The sequence below is a fragment of the Pelodiscus sinensis genome, chromosome 2, assembly GCF_049634645.1.
Source record: "Pelodiscus sinensis isolate JC-2024 chromosome 2, ASM4963464v1, whole genome shotgun sequence".
Lineage (NCBI taxonomy): Eukaryota > Metazoa > Chordata > Testudines > Trionychidae > Pelodiscus > Pelodiscus sinensis.
In genome coordinates, this window is record NC_134712.1 from 78,789,660 (window position 1) to 78,812,523 (window position 22,864).

Here is a 22,864-nt window from a genome sequence, read left to right on the forward strand (position 1 = left end):
TACTGAAACTGAAGTTGCACTGCTGTCTGGGGGAGGAGAGTTCAGCTGTATGGAATATCATGTGTTCTATCAAATTTCTGCCCCAAATTACTCTCTCATGGATTCACAAAGAGTATGTTGGACTGGAAGGGACCTTGTGAGGTCATTTAGTCCAGTCCCCTGCACTCACGGCACGACTAGACCATCCCTGGCAGGTGGTTTATCTAACCTGCCTTTAAAAATCTACAATGATGGTGATTCCACAATCTCCCTAGGCAATTTGTTAACCACCCTGACAGTTAGGAAGTTTTTCCTAAAGTTCAACCTAAACTGCCATTGAAGCAATTTAACTCCCTTGTCCTATCCTCAGAGGTTAAGGAGAACAATTTTTCTTCTACCTTCTTGCACAACCTTTTATGTACAGGCAGTCCCCGGGTTACATGGATCCGACTTACCCCGTTTGTAAGTAGGGATCCGATGCGAGGCAACCCCGCACTAGCTGCTTCCCGCCAGCAGACCAGGGAGACGCGAAGCTAGCGCCCCCCCTCCTCCAGCAGACCAGAGAGATGCGGAGCGGCTTTTCTCAGCAGACACCTCAGCTTGAGAATAAAGGACTGAGGGAAGTGAGGTGTGGGAGAATAAAACTGAGCTCTGGAGAAATGTTTGGCTAGAGTTTCCCCTACAATATGTACCAGTTCCGACTTACATACAAATTCAACTTAAGAACAAACCTACAGTCCCTATCTTGTACGTAACCCGGGGACTGCCTGTACAGGTTGAACCTCTCTAGTCTGGAACCCTTGGTATCCGATAGGTGCTGAATCAGAGAATTTACTGAATCATGCAACGTCAATGTTGTCTAGCAGCATTACCAACACTTCCACTGTTTACTTAACTCTTAGAAAACATGTAGGGGTAAATTAGAGTTAAATAACAGCACAGAACTCTAAGAGCCAGGACTGGTGGCTATAAACAAACTCTATGGAACCATGGGAAAGTTGGCCACACCAATGGTAAGTGGACATCCAACTAACTAAAATCATGCCAGACCACGGATGTTGCTGGACCAGAGTGTGCTGGACTACAGAGGTTCAACCTGTACTTGAAAACTGTTATCATCCCCATTATTATGATAAGAACAGATGTTCAGGCTGCCCATGTACCACCCAGTCTGCTACACTCCACCAGACTGACACTGCATATATTCTCCCTCTTACTTATGTAGGATTCAGAGGTAGCATAAAGTGATGTGGACAAATAGCAACACTGATATTTATCATGCATGCTTTTTAAACTTTTTTTTTAATTAAAGGAACGAGTAAAACTCGTCCTAAAGGGTTGTTGTTTTTATTATTAAATTTAGGTGCATTAGGCTCTGGTCAAATGTTCAGTGTGTTTGTGTGTGCATGCATGCACAAACAGTTGGCACAACAGACCTCAAGCAAATCGCTTGAGTATAAGATCCATTAAGGTATGAAGGCACCTGGCCAGGTTTATTTTTGACAAAGAACAGTATTAGCACCTTGCAGAATCTACAAGGATAGAGACACATGCCTGTGACAATGGACTCAGCTCAGACAATAGTGGGACTCTCCACTGCCCCCTTGGCTAGCCAAAGATACTCCTTCTGTGATACATCTTTATATCCTCAGATAAAGAAGTTACATACTGTATACTGACCTTATCTTTTAGGAAGGGTCAGTGTGTTTGTTATCTTTGGGGAATGTTTTTGTACTATCCTTGATATAAGGCAGGTCCCCTGTGGGGCTAAAGCAACACCCTGCCTGTGGGTATTTACCCACTATCCCAGAAAAGCACACAGCACTAACTGAAAAGGACCCAGCACACTAAATACCAGGACCGGCTCTAGGCATCAGCAAAACAAGCAGGTGCTTGGGGTGGCACATTGCCAGGAGCAGCATTCCGGCCCGCAGGAGGAGCAGGGCGGTGGGGAGTCCGGCGGAGGCCGCCCCAAGCTGGGAGCCCTGCACCTGGCTGCTCAGAGCCTGTGGCTGGCCCCGGAAAGCTGGGAGGGTGGGGTGTCACAGTGTCACAGCTGGTGACACTGAGCCCAGCGGGGCAGGCTGCGGCCACGGTGGCTGCTCCCAGCAGCCGGCACACTGGAGTGGAGTTCAGGGGCTCAGCGGGCCCTGGGCTCAGCCGTGGCGGGGCCCCATTCCCAGAGCGGGGAGACCCATGGACGCCGACCCAAGCTAGCAGCCCCGCGCCTGGCCCCGGGGCTCTGTGAGCTCTGTGTGGGCAGCCCTGAGGCACGGCCCATGCTGGGAGGGCGGCCACAGTTGGTGAGGCTTAGCCCGGCAGCCTCTTCTTCGCCTTCGTGAGTGCACCCCCCCCCCCCGGGCGCCCTCCCCACAACTCCCCCTCACTGCCCGTCTGTGTTCTCTCCCCCGCAACTCCCCTGCCTGTGAACCCCCCTTGCCCAGCTGGCCCCCCCCACTCCCGCTGCCTCTCCCCTCTCGGCCTTTGCCCAACAACCCCACCTCCTGGCCCACTGCAACCCTGCTGGGGCCCCGTCTCCTCTTCTCCGCCCCTCTCTCTCTCCCCCCCCCCCCCCCCCCCGGATATCCATCTCCTGTCTGGCTCTCTAAACAATCCCCCCTTCCCCCTCCTGCCACACACACACCCCTACCCAGGAACCCAGGCCGCTTGTGCTGTGTACTGACAATCTCAGCCCTGCCTGGGACCCAGGTGATTCTCCCTCCCCCTTTGTCTGAGGAAGGGAAACTCTGGTGTTCCCAGTGCCCGTGTCCCCAAGTCACTTCCTGTATCAGGCAGGAGAGCTTTATTAAAATTGGAATTGTGATCCCATTTAAATAGGCTTTGTTTTAAATAATGTACCTTAAAATTAAATTAAAAATTGTTATGGCCTAAATTTATCATAACCTATTTAAATAACTTATGAATTACATTTAAAAATTAAATAGAACATGTCTCCTGTCAAGTTTTAAAGAAATTCTACCAGTTCACTAGTGCAAGTACCCAGAACCAGTGTTTACATCAGCAGTAGATTCTTCTGCAGGTGAAAAGAGAATGTTTTTATCACTTTGGTTTATTCAGCTAGTTCAATTCAATGATTAGTTCATTCACCATTGAAAACCAAGAGTTGACGAACCAGAAAAACTTGTTTTCCTCTTCTCTCAGTTAAAAACTAGTTATGAGACCGTTCTAACATCTTGAAGAACATAATGACTAGATTCGATCTGTTAAATTCACTAAGGATATTTCCTTTGTTTAATAAATGAATTTTAGATGCAAAATGTGTTTGGATACTTTTTTTGTTATTTGTCCTTCACATTTAAGGTAGTTTTATTTCATACAAAAATTAAATGCTGGTTTTGTTTATTTTAAATTGAATCTCCATCCAGAGAGAAGTAGGTGCAAATCATATGTTTTAAAAAAAGTAGCCATCACTTAGCAAATAATAAATGGGGTAAAACCTGTCTCTTAGGTGTGCCGATTACACACCTTTTTGTAATAGAATAAAAATGTAAAAATTAAGAATCTGATTACATGTAAGTTACACAATTATTTGGGCATTTATTTAGTTGGTAGCTATACTGAGTGTATTCTCCTGGTTAGTAAATAGAAGCACCAAATTTGGCAAAAAGGTTATATTTAGTTGCAAATCAACATGTTTTAAAGGTTGCTAATCAATAAGACTCAACCACCCTTTAGGAAAAGGTTTTAAAAGTATAATTTAAATGATTAATTGCTAATTTAAACCTAGGTTTTTTGCTTGCCGGTTTAAATTATGATTAAAATTATAGATTTAAATCAAAGCTAATTAAATCAATCCACCCTGCTTCGGAGGCTGTTTGGTCCGTCCCTGAAGGAGAAAGCACAGGGCTGCGCTCATGGAATAGGTCCTAGGCTAGTGGAGTTTTGTTGCCTGGTGCCTGTCTTGTTCTGGACAGTTGAGCTGGGGAGTTGAAACAAAAGTTCTCTTAATCCCTTTGAACTGTTTCATTGTATAATGAGGCTGATTCTTGTCCATGGACGCCAAGAGTTGGACAGCTTATGTGTTGGGGTTGGAGTCTGAGTGATAAGGCTTCTAATAATAAAATCCCTTTGCAGAGTGAGGAGTGGGACCGGGACTCCAGTACTCAGTGATGTGAACAACTGCATGCTTTGGAAGTCTTTAACTGGCTTGCTGTGGATGAACATGCCCTCCCATTGTCTTCATGTGGGGAGTCTCTAGCGCTCTCCTAGGAGATGAAAATGCCTCGGGGTTTGAGCTCCCCCTGAAGCGCACCCCCCACCCCCCAGGAAGCTGCACAAGCTGCATTTGAGCATGCACCCCCAGCAAGCAATGCAAGCTGCATTTGTGCGTGGATCCTCCCCGGACAAAAGGCGGAGGGGGGAATTTTTTTGCTTGGAGCAGCAAAAAACCTAGAGCTGGCACTGCTAAATACTGTTTTTTGGCCATCCAGCTCCCAAACTCAGATGGGATTAGCAGAAGACTCAAGTTCTATCTGGTGATGACATAATAAAGAAGATCAGTACGGACTGAGGCTTATTCCTGTAAAAAGGGGTAGCGGTTTATAGCTCAATTGTAGTTTAGTTTTTATTCATGACACTTCATGGTATGATAGTAATCTTTTTAAAAAGTTATATTAAACAGACTTCACTACATCATTGGCTCACGCTTTGTCTGCACTACAGCCAGGCAATACACTTGATCATGAAATCCTCATGCCTAAGGAAACTCCCATTAGTACAGAATGCTGTACTCCATCTCCTTATTAGCATAGGCTACCACAAAAGGACATCAAACTTGTCTTTAAGATTTCCATACTGGCTTCATACGGAAGGAGGTATTCATCTAAAAGACAATCTAAAGCAATACCATTGTTAACAACTCCTCTTCTCAGGCACAAGTTAACATTCCACAAAAAGGGTAAATTCAGTCTGTTTAGGAGACAGGTTCTCAGAGGGGCCAGTCCAAGATTGTGGAAAAAATTCTTACGTGAACTAAGGATCATCACAAGATCTAACAGATATATTGGTGGTGACAAACAGTGATGGGGGAGTATGCAAATCAAAGGTTTTTTTAATCTTGTTCACCAGAAACAGTGGTATGTCTAGGCTGTTTTTGTTTGGTCTGTAAACTAAAATAAATCATGACTGGAGACAGAGCAGTGCTAATCTGGATATCCAAAATGTAAATCAGCAAACTACACTGCACCTTGCCATTGAAGACTGGAATGAGATATCATAAGTGTGCTTACAGTCAACTGCCCCAAAAGCTGGGGGCAGTGTCTGGTGAAATATAATGTTTAGTTTGCACGGTTTCTAAAAGCATGGAGAGACTGATGAATCCTTTGTGGGAGGAGCTCTGTCACTCAGAAAGAAACCAGGATTGGCTCCCACAAATTCTAGTCTCTATACTTGAATTAATGATGACTTTTGTATGTTGATTCTGAATAAATCCAAAGTTATATGGGTAATGTGCTGAGATTCAAAGGAGCATGATCTGAGTTGACAACTGTTCAGGTAAGGGTAGGTCATGATGCCCAGTAAGCATAAGTGAGCCACTATCAGAGACAGGACTTTGGAGAATACTCTGGGAGCCAGTGAGAGGCCTCTATATCAGTTTCTCAACCAGTGGTACGAATACTTTTAGGGGCACTCGAGAGAAGTCTGGGGAGTATGTCAACACAACTGAAATTTGGAGAATTTTTGTTTTAAGTTTTACAGCACTTTATTTTTGTACTTTTTAAACACCCAAAAATTTCATCGCTTGCCCAGCTATGATTAAGTTGTTTAAACAAATGTGTTGCAATAGTAGAAAAAAACTGTGGGAGTCTGAAAACTGTAAGTACTGGGGGTACTTATAAATTTTGTTAAAAGGGGGTACATATTTAAAAAAAAAAAAGGCTTGAGAAACACTGCTCTATACTAGTGGTGGCCCTGTGAAGCTGTGATTGAAATATCGATGTAAGAGTCTTTTGGATTGAGAGCCAAGAACTAGTCTCACTGTCTCAACATGGAAAAAACTGTTGCTAACGTGACCATCTTGAATTTCTGACAAAGTGACAAATTTGTTGACTGCCCTGAGGTCTAGTATGGGTCTTCCCTTTTTCTTGGGTATCAGGAAGTAACAAGAATAAAAACCTTTGCCTCTTAGCTGTTGAGGTATGCATTCTATGGCTCTAATGCTGACGGGGTGGTGTATCTCATGTCGTAACAGGCTCTCATGAGAAGAGGCCATAAAGGATAGGAAAAGGTATTGTGGGGGAGAGGAGGAAGGGAGATGAAATGGAGTACCATTCTGGCACCCATTTGTCAGAAATTATCCGCTCCCAGGCACCACAGAATGGGACAAGACATCATCCACAAAGATGGGAACGTTGGATAGAGTTAGATGTCATCGAAGAGAGTGATCTCACAGCACATCAACCAACCTCTCCAAACTGATGCTTTACCAAAAACATCCTTCCTCTCATGTTAAGATTCTAAAATAAGATAGAGAATGGAGGAATATTCTCTTTCACCAATGACAAAACCTCCCAATAATTAATTACATTTTGAGGTTTATCATTAAAGAAAAAAACTAAGGACTTGTATTAAATGAAAGATTAGGTCTCCAATCAATCATTTCACACTCCCTATTAAAATTGCCAGAATGATGAAAAATCTTTGGCATCATGTCAGCTAGATAGGAACTAAAATCTAGTTTCTTTTTTTTAAAATTGTGAAAGTATTTATTTTAAAAACACTTTTAGGATACACTTGCATAGGATGTTATCTTTCAAGAATTTAGTTAAAATAAGTGATATAAAAGTAGAGATGTTAAATGTGTTTATTTTTGTAAATGTGTAACCACGAAATTTACAGTGGTTGCATCTAACATGCGGGGAAGAGGGTTGAGGTCAGGCAGGAGCTTGTAAGCTCAAGCTTTTAAGCCAGATCCCTGCGAGCACCAACTCCCACCTGCCCTGCCTCTCCTCCACACCATCCTGCGCTACTGCCGCTGCACTTCCTCAAGGAGGCTCTGCAGCTGGCTCCCCAGGAGCTGCCAGCCCCACACCCAGGGAATTAGCATGTAATCTTCTGTGGGGTGGCCAAGCCAGGCAAAGCCAGGCCCACCATGTCATGGAGGGCTTGCTCTGGCTGGCTGGCCACAGCAACCCCTGCCTGCGGTGGGCCTGTGGAGCAGGAGCAGATACCTGGTAAGGAGTTGATCTAGCCCCTGCATTTAATCATAACTGGTAAACATTGCCAGTTTAGGGTGATGCTTACTAGTTAATGGTTTATCTTTCACATCCACAGTTCAAATTAGATTGAAATATTATAGATTCACCCTGGATTGAATCTACTAATTGAGGCCAGTGTGACATCTGGCTTTTGAAAGAAGTGAGGAGAAAGACACTGGGTTTATAATGAAAAGCTCATTTGAAGCCTCAGCTATGGAACAGAATATTGCTGCATAATGTAATGAATTCAAATTAGACTCTCAGATGCAAGGACCGCAGAAAAATAATCCAGTCAATCTTTTCCTGAATATACTGTAAATCAATTTATAAAAAAGGAACACTTATCAACACCGGGATGAGGTAAAGATGGTTTCTTATATTTATGTAGCTATGTTTAATCCTAAACATTCAAATGTTTCGTTATATTTGGAATTTACTCTTTTCTCCCTGCTGAAAAAACATTTTATGATGTCCCGAGTGCATATAGCTGTTTCACAAAGAATCCCAAAGCATATTTTTCCAAAGGGATTTTTGTCTAGAAAGACATAGGAAGTTTAGACTCAGTTATTTTTTTTTTTTACATACTATTGTCTGTGGTACTTAAATGAAGATTGTTAGCAGTTACTCCCAGCTATTCTCTTCTGCAGCAAATAAACTGTTCCATATTAAAATTAAAAAATTAATTTTCAGATTCTGAAAGCATAGCTACCGTATTTGTTGGAATACAGTATATATTAATGGAAATAATATCTGCAAAATAAATATTTGTAAATGTCTTTCCCAAGAAATATTTCAAAAGTTTTTCCAAAATACTGGCAGGCTACTTAGATTAGTGGTTTTTAAAAAAGCAAATGTATGCATATTAGTATTAAACACATTACCAAAATCACCAGCTCTTTAATAATAAAGCACAAATATTTTCCATTTCCCAAATAATTTCTGATTTTGCTAAGAACAGGAAAACAGCTCAATACTATGTCATAAAATGTAAGATTTATATAAAAATTAAAACTAGATAAATAATTAAACTACAAGGCCACTTAGGCCTGAGATTAAAAAGCCTATTATTATTCACAGCACTTTTCACTAATCCAAAAAACAGGTTACACAATCTATTGTGGCAGCAGGGTTATTTTCCTTTCAAATCTGCCTAAAGACCTTCTCTTGCTACCACCAGAGCTTTTTATTTTATTTTAGCTCCACAGAGTTTCTAAGTATAGTGACAGCCACATCAGGCTTAACTAGTAGCAGTGCAAGCTCAGTGCAAATCTGGGAAATATAAGTGGAAACATGAGAGACGGCTTTATTTGGCATTGCTAAAAAAATATCAGGACAAATGGCTAAGCAGTGTGGGGACAGCAGGATGAATAATCAATGAGCAGAGAGCAAGATAGAGACTCCCTCAGATTCTGGATCGACAATCAACAGCTGAGAGACTATTTTTTGCAATGGTTGACTAAATATGGTCAGGGAAGAGAGAGGCACAAGAGAGCCTGTTTGCCTGGGAGTGCATGTTTCGAATGCTTAGCTGCCTATAAAGCTGTAACAGTTTTGCTCATGCCCTCTGAGTAGGAAATACAGTTAGTTTCTTCTACAGTCTGCATGTGGGAGCCCTGACCTCACTAACAGACTTGACCTCTGGAGATGGAAAGTAGCTTCAACACAGATCTGCCTACAGTTAAGCCTGGAAACTTAACCTCAAGCAAGAACAGATGCAGTGCAATACTTAAGGAGCAGAAAGAAATCTTTATTTTTGGTCACTCCAACTTTTTCTCTGATTATTATCATCTTACAGTGGGCTGAGTTTACCTTCCCAGAGATTCCTAACATCTTTCCTTGGACACTTAATTTTTAGCCCACAAGACACAAGGTATTAATTTCTACGCAACATCATCCATATTTTAATCATTCCAAGAAAAGTAGCAGCACCAAGTAAGCTTCATTGTTCACACTATTTTGCTTTGAAGTTTTATCTATTTAAGGTGGTAAGATACTATATTCACTGACACTCCCCTTATTCCCCCTTGCATGTAACGAAGAGCTGAACAGACAAACACTCAGGATGATATGGCTGCTGCTGATGTATCTCTCTAGGTCATTAGCTCTCTTTCAACTGCAAATACTGCATGATACTAAACTTACAGGTAATAGAATGCAAGGAGGCCTGTGTTATTCTGCACATTTAAAGGATACCTATGACTTTCTGCATGTTTAACTATTTACTAGACTGTTTTATTGTTATAGTAATACCTCTATTCTGGATATCGCATAATTTCAGTGTATCAAGCATTTGTAAAGAGCAGATTAGCAAAAACTCTAAAAATCCAAATATCACAGCAAATATTTGACAGATCTTTTATCAGATATGCTCTGGTAGTATATTGTCATGCAATGATTTCTAAAACTCAAAATGGTTTAATTTAGTGAGAAACATCATCTTACCTTACAGATCACACAAACATTTTAAAACTATATTTTATAACTATATTTTTAAAAAGTCAATAGTATTCACTGCTTAACTCCAAAATATATTTGCCAGATTTTTATAGTGCTCTGCCTTAGATGAACATGAAAACAATTAGTTTTAAACCTACAATGTGCGTGCTGTAATTCTAATGCTGCATTGCTGTTTCTCCTTGTAGTACTGTGCTAGCTACTGCCACACTCTGATTTGCTCTCTATCAGCTGCACTAGCTTTTTGTCATGAGCTGCAGAAATGTTAACTTCCCCTGCTCTCACCTTTTCCGACTATTATTAAATTTACTAATTTGTAAAGTTAATTTCAAATTAGCATTTCTAACACTGGAAAGGCAAAGTCTACTCTTGCTTTAACTGAAACCCACTATTTAAAAAAAACCTACTAGCTATAAATTAGGCAATCATAATCTTCGTCTGGCAGCTTTTAAAAGTCACATCCTGCCAGCCCTGAATTGTTTACTGATCATTAAAAACTGATCATGTACCACTAAACCACATAAAAGAATGTTAGGAAAGAGGATAAATTTCAATTAAAAAAGATGAACGTTTATGCAAACTGTCATTAATATTGCAAGCCTAAAAAAGATTATGCGATTGAAGTAGGTGAGTGACTACACAAACTCAAAAAAACTATTCCAGAAGTGCTGAATAAGCATTGGCTCTCACATGTGACCTATGGCCTGCTAAAAGCCCAAATCCTGTCTCAATGGTTGTTTTTTTTTTAATTCTGTGTCTTCATGTTTTCAATCAGCATGATCATCAGCATTGTGGGAGTTTGGCAGGTGAGGGTTTTTTTTTTTTTTTTTTTTTTGGTTGGTTGGTTGGGTTTTTTTTAAAGTCTGAATCTGCCCTAGAAAGAATCTAGACCTAGGACATGTGGGAAGAGTTGGCAGGATTTTTTGAGGGGGGGTTGGGTGGGGTGACGGGGAGCTTAAAGTTATTTCCTTCCATCATATTAGATGAGTTTATACTTCCATTCAGGATGCTAAATGCAAAATTATACCAGCATGGAAATCTGGCAGAAGCCTCAAAGAAAACTGAACTTCTTATGGTGGACTACAATTATCCACTTCACTGAAGTACTTTGCAAAGCCACTCCTCAATGACATGTCTATCTTCAAAGATGGCCAATCAGAATGAACACCAAGAGACAACAAAAACCTGGACAAGTGCATCAAACGTCCATGTCATCACAGAACATGAAACTGTAATATGCTTTAAGTCACTTTGCAGGTAAATTGCATTGTAAAGTTCAGTCTTAGTAAAAAAGTTAGTTTATAATAATTTTATTGTAAGATTGTTCTTTAAAAAAAAATGACAATATGCATTTGCATCTTCTAACAAGGAAAGGAATGAAAAAGTAAAATACTTTCAGATTCATTTGACAGACAGCTGATCAACTTATGTATTCCTGCCCAGATTACATACTTCTTTATGTACCCATATGAACATACAATGCTATGGAATGTAAAGAAGTATGTATTTTTGGCAGGCACTGAACGACCTGTAAGAGGAAACTAAACTGCAGCGGAAGAAACAGGTCTCCTATTGTTTGAATGACTTTCATGTGGCAAATTAACTTGGGAAGGGTCAGATGACACTGCCAAAGTAAAATGACTTATTGCTAATGAATCATGAAATATTATTCCAAATCACTTACTTAGAGGGTGGATAGAGAAAGTTCCGTTACTGGTTGTAGATAAGTTTTGAGCAAAATTTTAATAATTTCAAAATATACATATGGAAATGCAAATAGTCACACTAGAACACACTGCATAAAATCTACAGAGTATTTACAAAACTGGATTATCAATCTTATTCATAATATTTAAACTCTAACTTTCTAATTAGAAATGAAGCATGTAATTTAAAAAAAAATCTTAAGTGTGCAGACCATGCACTGATTCCAAAATAAAGTTTGCCTAATAATCCACAGAAACCGAGTCTAGTAGTAATTAACAATGTAAGAAAATACTTGGAAGTTAGCCTTTGACTTAGAAAGCAGAGAAGAAATAGGTTGTCAAAATAAATGTAAACTATCATATACAAAATCTTACATTTTAGAGATAAAGTTGTCTTTCTGCAAATCAACCTTTATTAAACTCATTAAAAGCTTGGATGGAATAAATTGCCGTGTCAGGTTCATGCACGTAAAAGTAACAATGCAGAGATTTCTAGGCCAAAGCTGCCATTCAACAGATTATGGCTAATGACAGATTCCAAAATGAAAATGCAGCAATGACAGAACACAGGATTTCTACATTTTTCTGAAAAATGTACTCTAATTTTAACAAAACTTTCTAAGAAATTCTGAATGACATATGAAATTATCACCTAAAATTTCAATTTTCAATTATGAAACCTCTCTATGTTTGGTAAACTACTCAAAAGTTTACCAAGTGGTATGTAATTTATTTATTTCTAAAATTAATGTTAACTAAAATACACCATCACGTTCAGACTCTGACTAAAATAACTTACAACAAAAAAATCTTAATTAATGAATGCATCTACTCATTTAGGTATAGCAATTACGGGAAACTACACATAGTAATTCTTGCATATGATATATTTGCCATACAGGTACAAATGACCCAGATTAAAGAATAAAGACTCTGAGTACAGTCAGTTTAGTATTTTTAAAATTCTGGGATCGTTTCTTGTGTGAGGAAAGGAAACTCTCAAATGTAAGAGACCCAACGATAATTATGCCTTCAAAAACATTAGTATATTGGGATAAGTATGTAATTTTTCAACAGACATATTTTAATTTCCACAAAATACAAAATATTAGGTTTCAAACTTTTTTTAAAAAGTGTATTTAGCTGGAACTGTAGAATTAAGAGTTAGGCAAAAAGGAATCAAACTATTGTAATTGTGTTCATGAGGAGACAATTGCTGTCTTTTTAATTTAACTTTTAATAAATTAGCCTGAAAGTTATTTTCCACGTGATCAAATACCTTGGAATACACATGTATAAAACTCCAACCTCTAAATTACAAGCTGGTTTATAATGGAAAAAAGCTAAATGATAGCAATTCTACTGGGTTTCATAATGTTGTTTAGCTTCTAGGCTTGTAATGGACGGATCTGTGGACAGAGAGCCAAATTCACTACTGGAGTAAATGGTTCATTTGCTTCTCAGAAGCTTTCCTTCTCATGTCAGCAATTGGTTTGATCTTTAATCTACATATTGGACTAATTTTATTAAGGAACAAGCTTATTTTGACAGGTTCTTTATAACAAGTCACTAATGCTGAATCCACTATGCCACAATAACACAGCAATTCAACTATAAAACAAAATGAAAGATCTCAAAGAGATATAAAAGTTAAAATTATATATTGACACTGCTTCTTGCTAGCTCATGTTAACATATCTCTAAGAATACACTCAGTCACTCTAAAATGTCACCTCCAACACTTAGATCAGCTGTTCAATTTTAACTGAGCACATGCTGAACTCTGGGCATCTGCTGACACTGTTGTAACTCAAATATTTCAACTGTGTGACTGACAGGGATAACAGATGCTGACATTATCAAATGCTACACTGCTGTTTTCCATGGCCCCTTTTTTTGCCCCGATATGGCCAGTACATGAAACAGTATTGCAATCCAAAAGCATACTTGAGCAGCTGGATCTGTTAAACAGCTCCTGTGTAACTGGTAAAAATAGAAGCCACTTTCATAGCTGTCTTTAATGCTTAAGTTCAAATGACACACCTGCTATGTTTCTATTAGGATAGATGGTATAAAGAATATATTTACATAAATTTCATCAGCAGATTTCACAACAAACAGATGAAGACAACACCTGAGAGGAGAATTATTAGTGCATGGTTTGAACTAATGTCTACCTGGCAAAGCTTTTAAAAAAAGTCTGAGGTCTTCAAATGCAGTATTTGTATGTTTAGTGATCTACTGCAGTTTACAAGCACAAACTGCCTTTAAGAAAATGCATGAAATATAAGCACGTTTAACTTTACTCATAAAAGATATATTGTGTGTTAAGGAACCATCACACTAAAAGGGCTCAGCAACATTACTTTCAATAAAGAACATTCGAAATTGCTCACGTTGAGTGTTTGAACAAAAAGAGAAAACGTATAAACAAAAAAATTCCCTCATACTATAATGAAATATACGTAAATTCTTACAGTGTACACTAATTAGGAATGTACTGAAAAAGAATGAAAAGTACTTAACATTTATAAGAGAAAGGCTAAGATACTCTTCTTTCCACAACCTAGTCTGTTACTTGTGCTAATCAACTATTGTACTAAAGCAGCAATAAGATACAAGCAGGGAGGGGGCGGGGAGAAGGAGGAAGGAAGTGTTGCTTTCTTCAATGCAATTCAATGTAATGAGTAAGAGGAATAAATGTGAGTAGTTCAAAACAAAACTCCAAAATACTATTCCAAAATTAAACAAAAGGAAAAATGTTTAAAATTGCATCTGACCTTTGACATAAGCCTAGTTTACAGTTACAAACTGTACGTAAAAAAAGATTCTAAGAGAGTATAGATTGGTATATCATATAATGCATTCTTGGGTAAATCTTTCCTTTCTACCCTCCCTCCAAACAAAAATGACTTAAAAGTTAAATCTTCAATTGCTTTAAAACTTAAAAGCAGTGTCAATACGTGTAATGTTTGTAACTGAAAAATCTATATGTATGTGTACAGTAAAACTCAGCTGTTTTGTTATAAAAATTAATCAACTTCCTGCACTCCAATGCTTTGCTAAAGCTGGTAAAATGGAACCAAATCACCTCTTCAATGGATTTGGTCCCCTTCAACCAGCTGTAGCTATGCATTGATCACTACAGGACAGCAAATATTTTCAGCAATGGATTTAACACTTGTATAATAGCAACTTTGCTTCAACTATTCTGGACGAATTAAGTACACTCACATTGTCAACAGTGAAAGTATGGCATACAGTTATACTTCAAGATGTTCCAGAGGCTGTATTTGTAGATAAACAATTACCTGTGTTTCACTTTCTGTTCTTATTTTGTAAAAGTTATGCCAATGATAATTTCTACAAAAAAAATTAGGCTTTCAAATAAATTGATTGTTCACTGATGTATTGCTTCCCAGTTTTTCTTAAGGTTTCTCCTGCCTGCTTTAAATCACACAAAAGGGGGGAAGGGAGGAAAATGTACTTCACCATCCTATTTATTCTACTTCAGAGGCATTATTTTTCTAACAATACTGTCCAAGAGAGGAAATTCCTCAGGGGAGCAACTATATTTGCATCTTGTACATGTTGAAACTTATTTACAAGTAAGAGATAATAAATTTGTCACTGACCTCGATGCTACACTCTAATTCACTACCTAATCAAAGGTCTAACCATGATAGATTTATTCGTTCCCCACTCACATTTAGAGAAGATGTTTGTGAAAGCATTTTCTGAACTTATTTCTATACTTTAATACCTTAAAGTATTTCTCTTCCCAAATTGGATCACATGGTCTTACTTAATTAAGTGTAAATATCAAGCCAAGGATACTCAATTTGAGATATTAATTGTACTATTCTTTAGGTTATATACACAAGACAACGCAGAATCACAACGCTTGCAATTATGGGAACAAGTGCAACACTCACTTTTGACAGCTATATCCTTTAGCTCAAAATATTTGAAGCAACAGACGATTTCTAGACAAGTTAAATATAACTATGGTTATGGTAATTTGGAAAAATATTATTAACCAATAATAGTGGTATTTTAGTTTCTATTTGGTGGTTGAAAAATCTGGTAAAAGGTATGAACATATCTTAAAATTGGGGAAATGTTTTTACAACTTTGATCAATGGGGGTTCATAATCTGTAGGGGAAACTGCATGACCCTCATGACACATAAAAAAGCCTGAAGTTTAAGTTTCTAACAATAAGGTCTAATGTAACAAGGTTGTCTGTTAAATAAAAATGAAGCTTCTATACATATCCTCCATCTATCTTAAACATACTTGTTTCTTCTTTCTCAGCAATTCCTTTAAGCAAGAAGTATATCTATGGTACATACCAAATAAGGGCTAATACATTTTACACACTACTACAAAAGCCAAGAAAACACCATTCTGTATTGATTATTGTTATTTGATACATATATATACAAATGGAGGTAAAATTCTACTTTTTACAACAATTAAAGTAGAGCATCAGGATGCTGATTATTAGCAGTAATCTATATATGACATTAAAACACACTATATCCACACAAGCACATTTTCATAGAAGGATGAGGAGAAAAAAATTCTGAACTAACTAAAACTATAGACCTCTTAACTATGTATTGTCTTTTTCTACTTAATATCTAAGATCAATTAAACATGTAGTGATTTTTTTCAGATTATTAATTAAAACAAAGCATTACATAAGAACATAATAATGGCCGTACTGGGTCAGACCAAAGGTCCATCTAGCTCAGTAGCTTGTCTGCCGACAGTGGCCAGTACCAGGTGCCCCAGAGAGGGTGGACCAAAGACAATGATCAAGCGATTTGTCTCCTGACATCCTTCTCCAGCCTATGACAGACAGAGGCCAGGGACACCATTTCTATCCCCTGGCTAATAGCCTTTTATGGAACCAACCTCCATGAAATTATCTAGCTTCTCTTTAAACTCTGTTATAGTCCTAGCCTTCACAGCCTCCTCTGGCAAGGAGTTCCACAGGTTGACTACACGCTGTGTGAAGAAGAATGTTCTTTTATTAGTTTTAAACCTGCTATCCATTAATTTCATTTGGTGTCCTCCAGTTCTTCTATTATGGGGACTAAAAAATAACTTTTCCTTATCTGCCCTCTCCACACCACTCATGATTTGACATACCTCTATCATATCCCCCCTCAGTCTCCTCTTTTCTAAACTGAAAAGTCCCAGTCATTTTAACCTCTCTTCATATGGGACCCGTTCCAAACCCCTAATCATTTTAGTTGCCCTTTTCTGAACCCTTTCCAAGGCCAAAATATCTTTTTTGAGGTGAGGAGACCACATCTGTACACAGTATTCAAGATGTGGGTGCACCATAGTTTTATACAGGGGCAGTAAGATATACTGTATCTTATTTTCTATCCCTTTCTCAATAATTCCTAGCATCCTATTTGCCTTTTTGACTGCTGCTGCACACTGCATGGAAGTTTTCAGAGAACTATCCACGATAATTCCAAGATCTCTTTCCTGATTTGTCATAGCCAAATTAGCCTCCATCATACTGTATGTATAGTTGGGGTTATTTTTTCCCAATGCGCATTACTTTACACTTATCCACATTAAATTTCATTTGCCATTTTGTTGCCCAATCACTCAGTTTGGTGAGATCTTTTTGGAGTCCCTCACAGTCTGCTTCTGTCTTGACTATCCTTAACAGTTTGGTATCATCCGCAAACGTTACCACCTCACTGCTTACCCCTTTCTCCAGATGATTTATGAATAAGTTGAACAGGATTGGTCCCAGGACTGATCCTTGGGGGACACTACTAGTTATCCCTCTCCATTCTGAAAATTTACCATTTATTCCTACTCTTTGTTTCCTGTCTTTTAACCAGTTCTCTATCCACGAAAGGACCTTCCCTCTTATCCCATGGCATTACAAATAAGACATTAAGAAATAAGCAAAGAAAAATGGCAATACACGAAAACCCTGCAATTCAATATATTTCATGATGTTAGATAAAATATGCTGATATAGGTTGAACATTTGTAGTCTAGCACCCTTAAGACTGACCAATGCCAAACTAGAGAATTGGAAGAATGACAGGAGGTCAATGTTGTCTACCAGCATTACCTACACTTTCACTGCTTACTAGGCTCTTAGAAAACATTTTGGGGTAAATTAGAGTTAAACAACAGCACAGAACATTGAGAGCCAGGTCTGGTGGCTGTAAACACACTTTAAGGGATTGCAGGGGAAACTTGGCCATACCCATGATAATACGACATCCGGCTAACTAAAATCATGATGGACTGCTGATGTTGCCAGACCAAAGAGTGCTGGACTAGAGAGGTTCAACTGTAGTATCCAAGTTAAACCACATTTACCTTAATGATCGACAAACATGAAAAACTATCAAATAAAAGTTAAACCATAATTTTTAATAGCATGCTTCTATTTCCTGTGACCAAATGATGCTGAGAGCGTAAATTTATATGAGACTGAGAGAGACAGGCTAAATGTAAAGCATCCAGTATTGAAGGTCAACATTTAAAGATTATTAGACCTTTATTGAAACAAACAACAAAGCTTTACTAACACACCAACTATCTCAAATCTCCTATTTTTGGGGAGGAGCCACCTAAATCATAACAGAACTCCTCCAGAAAATTGTAGAGTCTTTAGCTAGCGGATCATATCTCCATACTATCCAAGAGCCTTCCCATATGAGGGAAAAACAATAGCGGAGATGGGGAAAATCTTGGATGTCAAATATCTACGATAGGTCTTTTAGAACAACTGCCTTCAATACTACTGACAAGGTGCTAACACACTTAAAGATTCACAGTTGCTCTTAATATGGTCTGCCTGCTGTTTTATTATTAGGACTAGCAACCGGTCATGAAGTGCAATATAGGGGTGTAGTAGACACCCAACTGCTTCTGCATGTCAACTTGGGAAGTGTCAAGAAAACTTGCCATCATCCATCTAATCTTTTAATAGTAAATGTACTGTATAACCCAAGCATTTCTGAAGTAAATTAAATCTTTTTAAATTTGGCAAGAAGTTTAGGCTCTTTTGTGATCTGGTCTTCACAATTATTCATGTCTGTGGCCTTGAGACTGGATTATTGCAGTACTCCTCACACATGTCTATAGCTTCAACCTATGTAAAAATTACAGTTAATCTAGTAAAACATCAAGATCTCACATGACACTATGGGAACTCATAAGATGCAATGACTACACTAGTTTCAAACTCATTTCCAGATAAATATGCTAGTTTTGACTCAAAGCCTTAAGTAGTTTGTCCCTCCTACTTAAACAGACTGCCACTTTTGTTTTTAAAAGTTACAGACTAACAAGGCTATCCCTCTTCTTAAGCTTGTTACCTCTTAAGTCTCCTATAAAGCGTGGGTTTGCACAACACTGAGAATTGTCAAACTAGAGCTCATTTGGATCAACGTGGGTTGGTTCCATACAGGGTACCATCATGGAAGAGAAGGCTTTTCGCTCCCAAAATTTTCCTCTGGGATCAGACAACTTTAGTGGTCCACAAAGTAATTGTCTCAATGAATGAGTGGTTTTGACCCTAAATACAGAGAACTATAGTAATCTAGTCTTGAGGTGAACATCATACGGAAAAGGGATGTAATAGTGAAGTCAATTAACCGATAAGCAAAAGCTTATAGGTTAATGCTTTAGACTACACACGTTCCTCCCCTGGCCCCCAAGTAATTTTTTTAGCAGGATGACCAGCAACCTGTCTCAGTCCTGGCTCGCAATGGGTCTGGGACCTACCCCTGCTGCGGCTCTGAATTTAAAGTTTATTAGGAGCTAGGCTGGGAGGCAGCCCGGCTCAGTTCTGGCTCATGGCAGGTCCAGGAGCACAGACTACCCTGTCCCGAACAGGGACTGTTGCCAGTGTGCAAGGGGAGCTGGTTTTAAAACTGGCTCCCCTCACAGACCAGCTCCCACCTGGCACCCCACACTGCTTCCTCTGATACAATATCAGACACAGCAGCAAAGAGTGGCGGGGGCTCTTCGGAAGTGGGGCTGGAGTGCAACGGCTGCCAGACCCGCCCCGCCCACCCCGTCCCCGAATACTATAGAGTAGTCGACTAACCAATAAGAATTCATGAGGTTACTCGACTATTCAATTAACTGATATTTAACATCCCTAATATGAAACAACAATTTAGCAGGGTCCTCAGAGCAATAGTCATTAAATTCTTGCAAGCTGGAGAAAGAAGATATTTTGGGCTACCACTGCTACCTAGATATCAAGAAGCAGTGATTAATCTAGTACAGTGATCTCCAACCTTTTTAACCACACAATCGCTTTTTTCAATTTAAGTGCAATGTAAGATCTACCTCAAACCCAAATACCCTTGCCCTGCTTCCTTCCTGCCCCTTCTTTGAGGCCCTACCCCTGCTCCACCCCTTCAGCGAGGCCTCACCCTGCTCACTCCATTTCCCTTCCTCCCCGAATCTCATTCACTTTCATCAGGCAGGGGTAGGGAGTTGGGGTACAGGCTCTGGTCTTGGGCCAAGGGGTTTGGACTGTGGGAGGGGACTCCATGAAGGAAGGGAGAGAGGAGGGATAAGTTCTGGAGTGCCCATGGGGATAGAGCATTTGCCTGGGAAGCACAGGGTTGGGGACTTGAATCCCTCCATGCTCCCTGAGAGCATCCAGACAGCCAACACAGCTGCCCCAGGGATGCACCTGGCTCCTCCATTAGGAAGGCAAGATAAGGGACCCTCTGATGAAAGGGAGGTAGAGTGGGCTCTGGAGTGGCCTAAGGGATAGGGCATTTCCCTGGGGAGTACAGGGTGGGGGGTTCAAGTCCTAGCAACCCTGGAAGCAGTAGGATAGTCATCAGCAGAGTCAAGGCAGGCCCACTCCCAAAAGCACCTGGGATGTATAGCAGTGGCTCCATGCACCACCCCTCATCCACAACAGGCCCTGACCTCCACTGGTCACAGTTCTCCATTACTGATCAATGGGAGCTGCAGGAGCGGTGCCTACAGGCAAGGACAGCACATGGAGACCCCCTGTGATGACCCTCCCAGGGGCTGCAGGGACATGCCAGCCACCTACAGGATCACAACCACCATCAGGAAAATTACTCCAGGCATGACAGATTAGGCATTTTAAAACTCACTTCTCAAAGAATTAAATTTAAGCATAAGAGAAATGCAAGTTATGAAATGCACACACCAGTCAAAAACTAAAAACTAAAACCAACCCACTTTGCAAGCAGTAAAAGTAGTAATGATTCCCCATGTACGTGCTGGGTCAGGACAGTGTGTGTTTGTGAGAATGACAGACACACACACAGTGTGTGAGTGTGAAAGAGATTTGCATTTCCAAGCTCCTTCCATGCCGTTCTCTCTGTGTGGAGACAGGGTACATGAGTGGAGGGAGGAAGGACACCCTTACATCAGCACCTCCCCTCTTCTCCCATCCCACACCCTGCACAGCGAGCAGGAGGCTCCAAGGCAGAGCGCAGGAGGCTGCATGACAGTGGGTGGAGGGGCAACTGAAGTGCCAGCACTTGATAGCTTCTTGGCCAAACCAGTCAGGATCACCTGTCAGAGGCTCCAAGATCTACTGGTAGATCCCGATCTACTGAGTGGTGACCACTGATCTAGTAAAATGCAAAGGCTTCAGATTCTGATAGTCAAAATGACAAATGCCTTCAAATGAGCGCATTTAGTGTATTGGCTAGTTTGTGTCTTGGCTAGTCTGTGTCTTGATTAGTTCCTGAAGTGTTTCCTAGCCTATGGTAATGAGTGCTGTAGAAAAAACTTAAGTATAATTTTCCCCATTCTTCAGAACATCATTTCCCCTGGATTAAAAAATGCTTAATGGCTCTTCTTAATAAAGGTTTATTCCATCCAAAATTTCAGCTTTCTAGCTATGGAATAGTTTAACGGTTGTATATAAAAAACTTGTGTAATATATCATAAAAACAATTAGCAACTCAAAGTGGGGTCAGAATTACTCCAGTAATTAACTGTAGTTGCTGTTGGTATTCCAGCTAGAGAAAAGGAAAAACTATTTAAGCAGAATCAGAATTCAAGAAATAAAGAGTATCACTATGGAATTTTGACGAAGTTTGAATATAATTGAAAAATGCTACAGCAATACCAAAATCTTTTCTCTCATTTTTCCTCTTTTAATCAAACATCATGCGCTAAACCAGTGAGGAGCAACCTTAGCTAACCGTATGAATTGCCTTCTTTCATCTCAGTGGGCACAAGATTGTCATAACCGAGTCAGCCTCTCAATATAGAGTAGTTTTGCTAACTGAGCTTGCTTATCTAGAATTTGTAGGATGTACTGACTGAACTGTAGCAGCACTTTGATTGGATGCAGAGGGAGTACAGGCAGTCCCCGACTTACGCAGATCCGACTTATGTCAGATCCGCACTTACGAACGGGGCCCTCTCCCTGGTCTCCAGCAGACCAGGGAGAGAAAGCAAAGCCCCGGAGCAGGCGTGCAGCGGGCAGCCCAGACACGTCTGGGCTGTCCGCCTGCTCCGGGGCTTTGCTCTGCTTTGCTCTCCGTCCCCCTGGTCTGCAGACCAGGAGGACGGGGAGCAAAGCGGCGGAACACGCGGGCAGCGGGCAGCCCAGACGCGTCTGGGCTGTCCGCCGCCCGCGTGCTCCGCGGCTGTGCTCTGCTTTGCTCCCCGTCCCCCTGGTCTGCAGACCAGGGGGACGGGGAGCAAAGCAGAGCAAAGCCGCGGAGCCCGAGGGCAGCAGGACAGCCACGGCGCGTCTGGGCTGTCCCGCTGCCCCCGTGCTCCGCAGCTTTGCTCCGGGCACCTGTGGTACAGCAGCTGGGGCGCTGCCGGTTGGTCCCGTAGCACCGCTCTTTGCGCTACGGGACCAACCCGGCAGCACCCCAGCTGCTCTGCCCCAGGCGTCCTGATTCAGCCACTGCTGGTCAGTTTCAGCAGCGGCTGAATCAGGACGCCTGGGGCAGAGCAGCTTGGGTGCTGCTGGGTTGGTCCAGAGGCGGCGCTACTGGACCAACCCAGCAGCACCCCACCTGCTCTGCCCCAGGCGTCCCCAAGTCAGCCGCTGCTGAAACTGACCAGTGGCTGACTACAGGAAGCCCCTGCCCGGGGCTTCCTGGAATCAGCTGCTGATCAGTTTCAGCAGCGGCTGACTTGGGGTGCCTGGGGTTCTTAAGTTGAATCTGTATGTAAGTCAGAACTGGCGTCCAGATTCAGCCACTGTTGAAACTGATCAGTTTCAGCAGCAGCTGAATCCGGACGCCAGTTCCGACTTACATACAGATTCAACTTAAGAACAAACCTATAGTCCCTATCTTGTACGTAACCTGGGGACTGCCTGTACACAGTTCTCACAATGTGTGCAATCAGGACGTACCTCACTTCATGTGCCCTTGCTTTAAGTGTATGTTACTTTTGTAATACCGGTAGGGAAAAAAATTATGCAGGCAAAAAATAGCAGAATCTGGCAACCCTGTGCCTGGGAATGGTAAACAAAATG

The 22,864-nt window shown here is 40.6% G+C and overlaps 1 protein-coding gene and 1 long non-coding RNA gene across 6 annotated transcripts in view; one reads left to right on the forward strand and one right to left on the reverse strand.

Annotated features, from left to right (window-relative positions):
* MIB1 (MIB E3 ubiquitin protein ligase 1) overlaps positions 1-22,864 on the reverse strand; it is a 103,788-nt gene that overhangs the window by 38,201 nt on the left and 42,723 nt on the right. The window lies entirely within an intron of this gene.
* On the forward strand, positions 8,583-15,241 carry LOC102445141 (uncharacterized). 2 transcript variants are annotated; one of them, XR_003087339.2, is made up of 3 exons: positions 8,735-9,128; positions 10,656-10,907; positions 15,227-15,241. It is a non-coding gene; the product is annotated as an uncharacterized LOC102445141 (long non-coding RNA). The 2 variants fall into 2 exon arrangements; XR_333106.4 differs by lacking the exon at positions 15,227-15,241 and having other exon boundaries at positions 8,583-9,128; positions 10,656-14,763.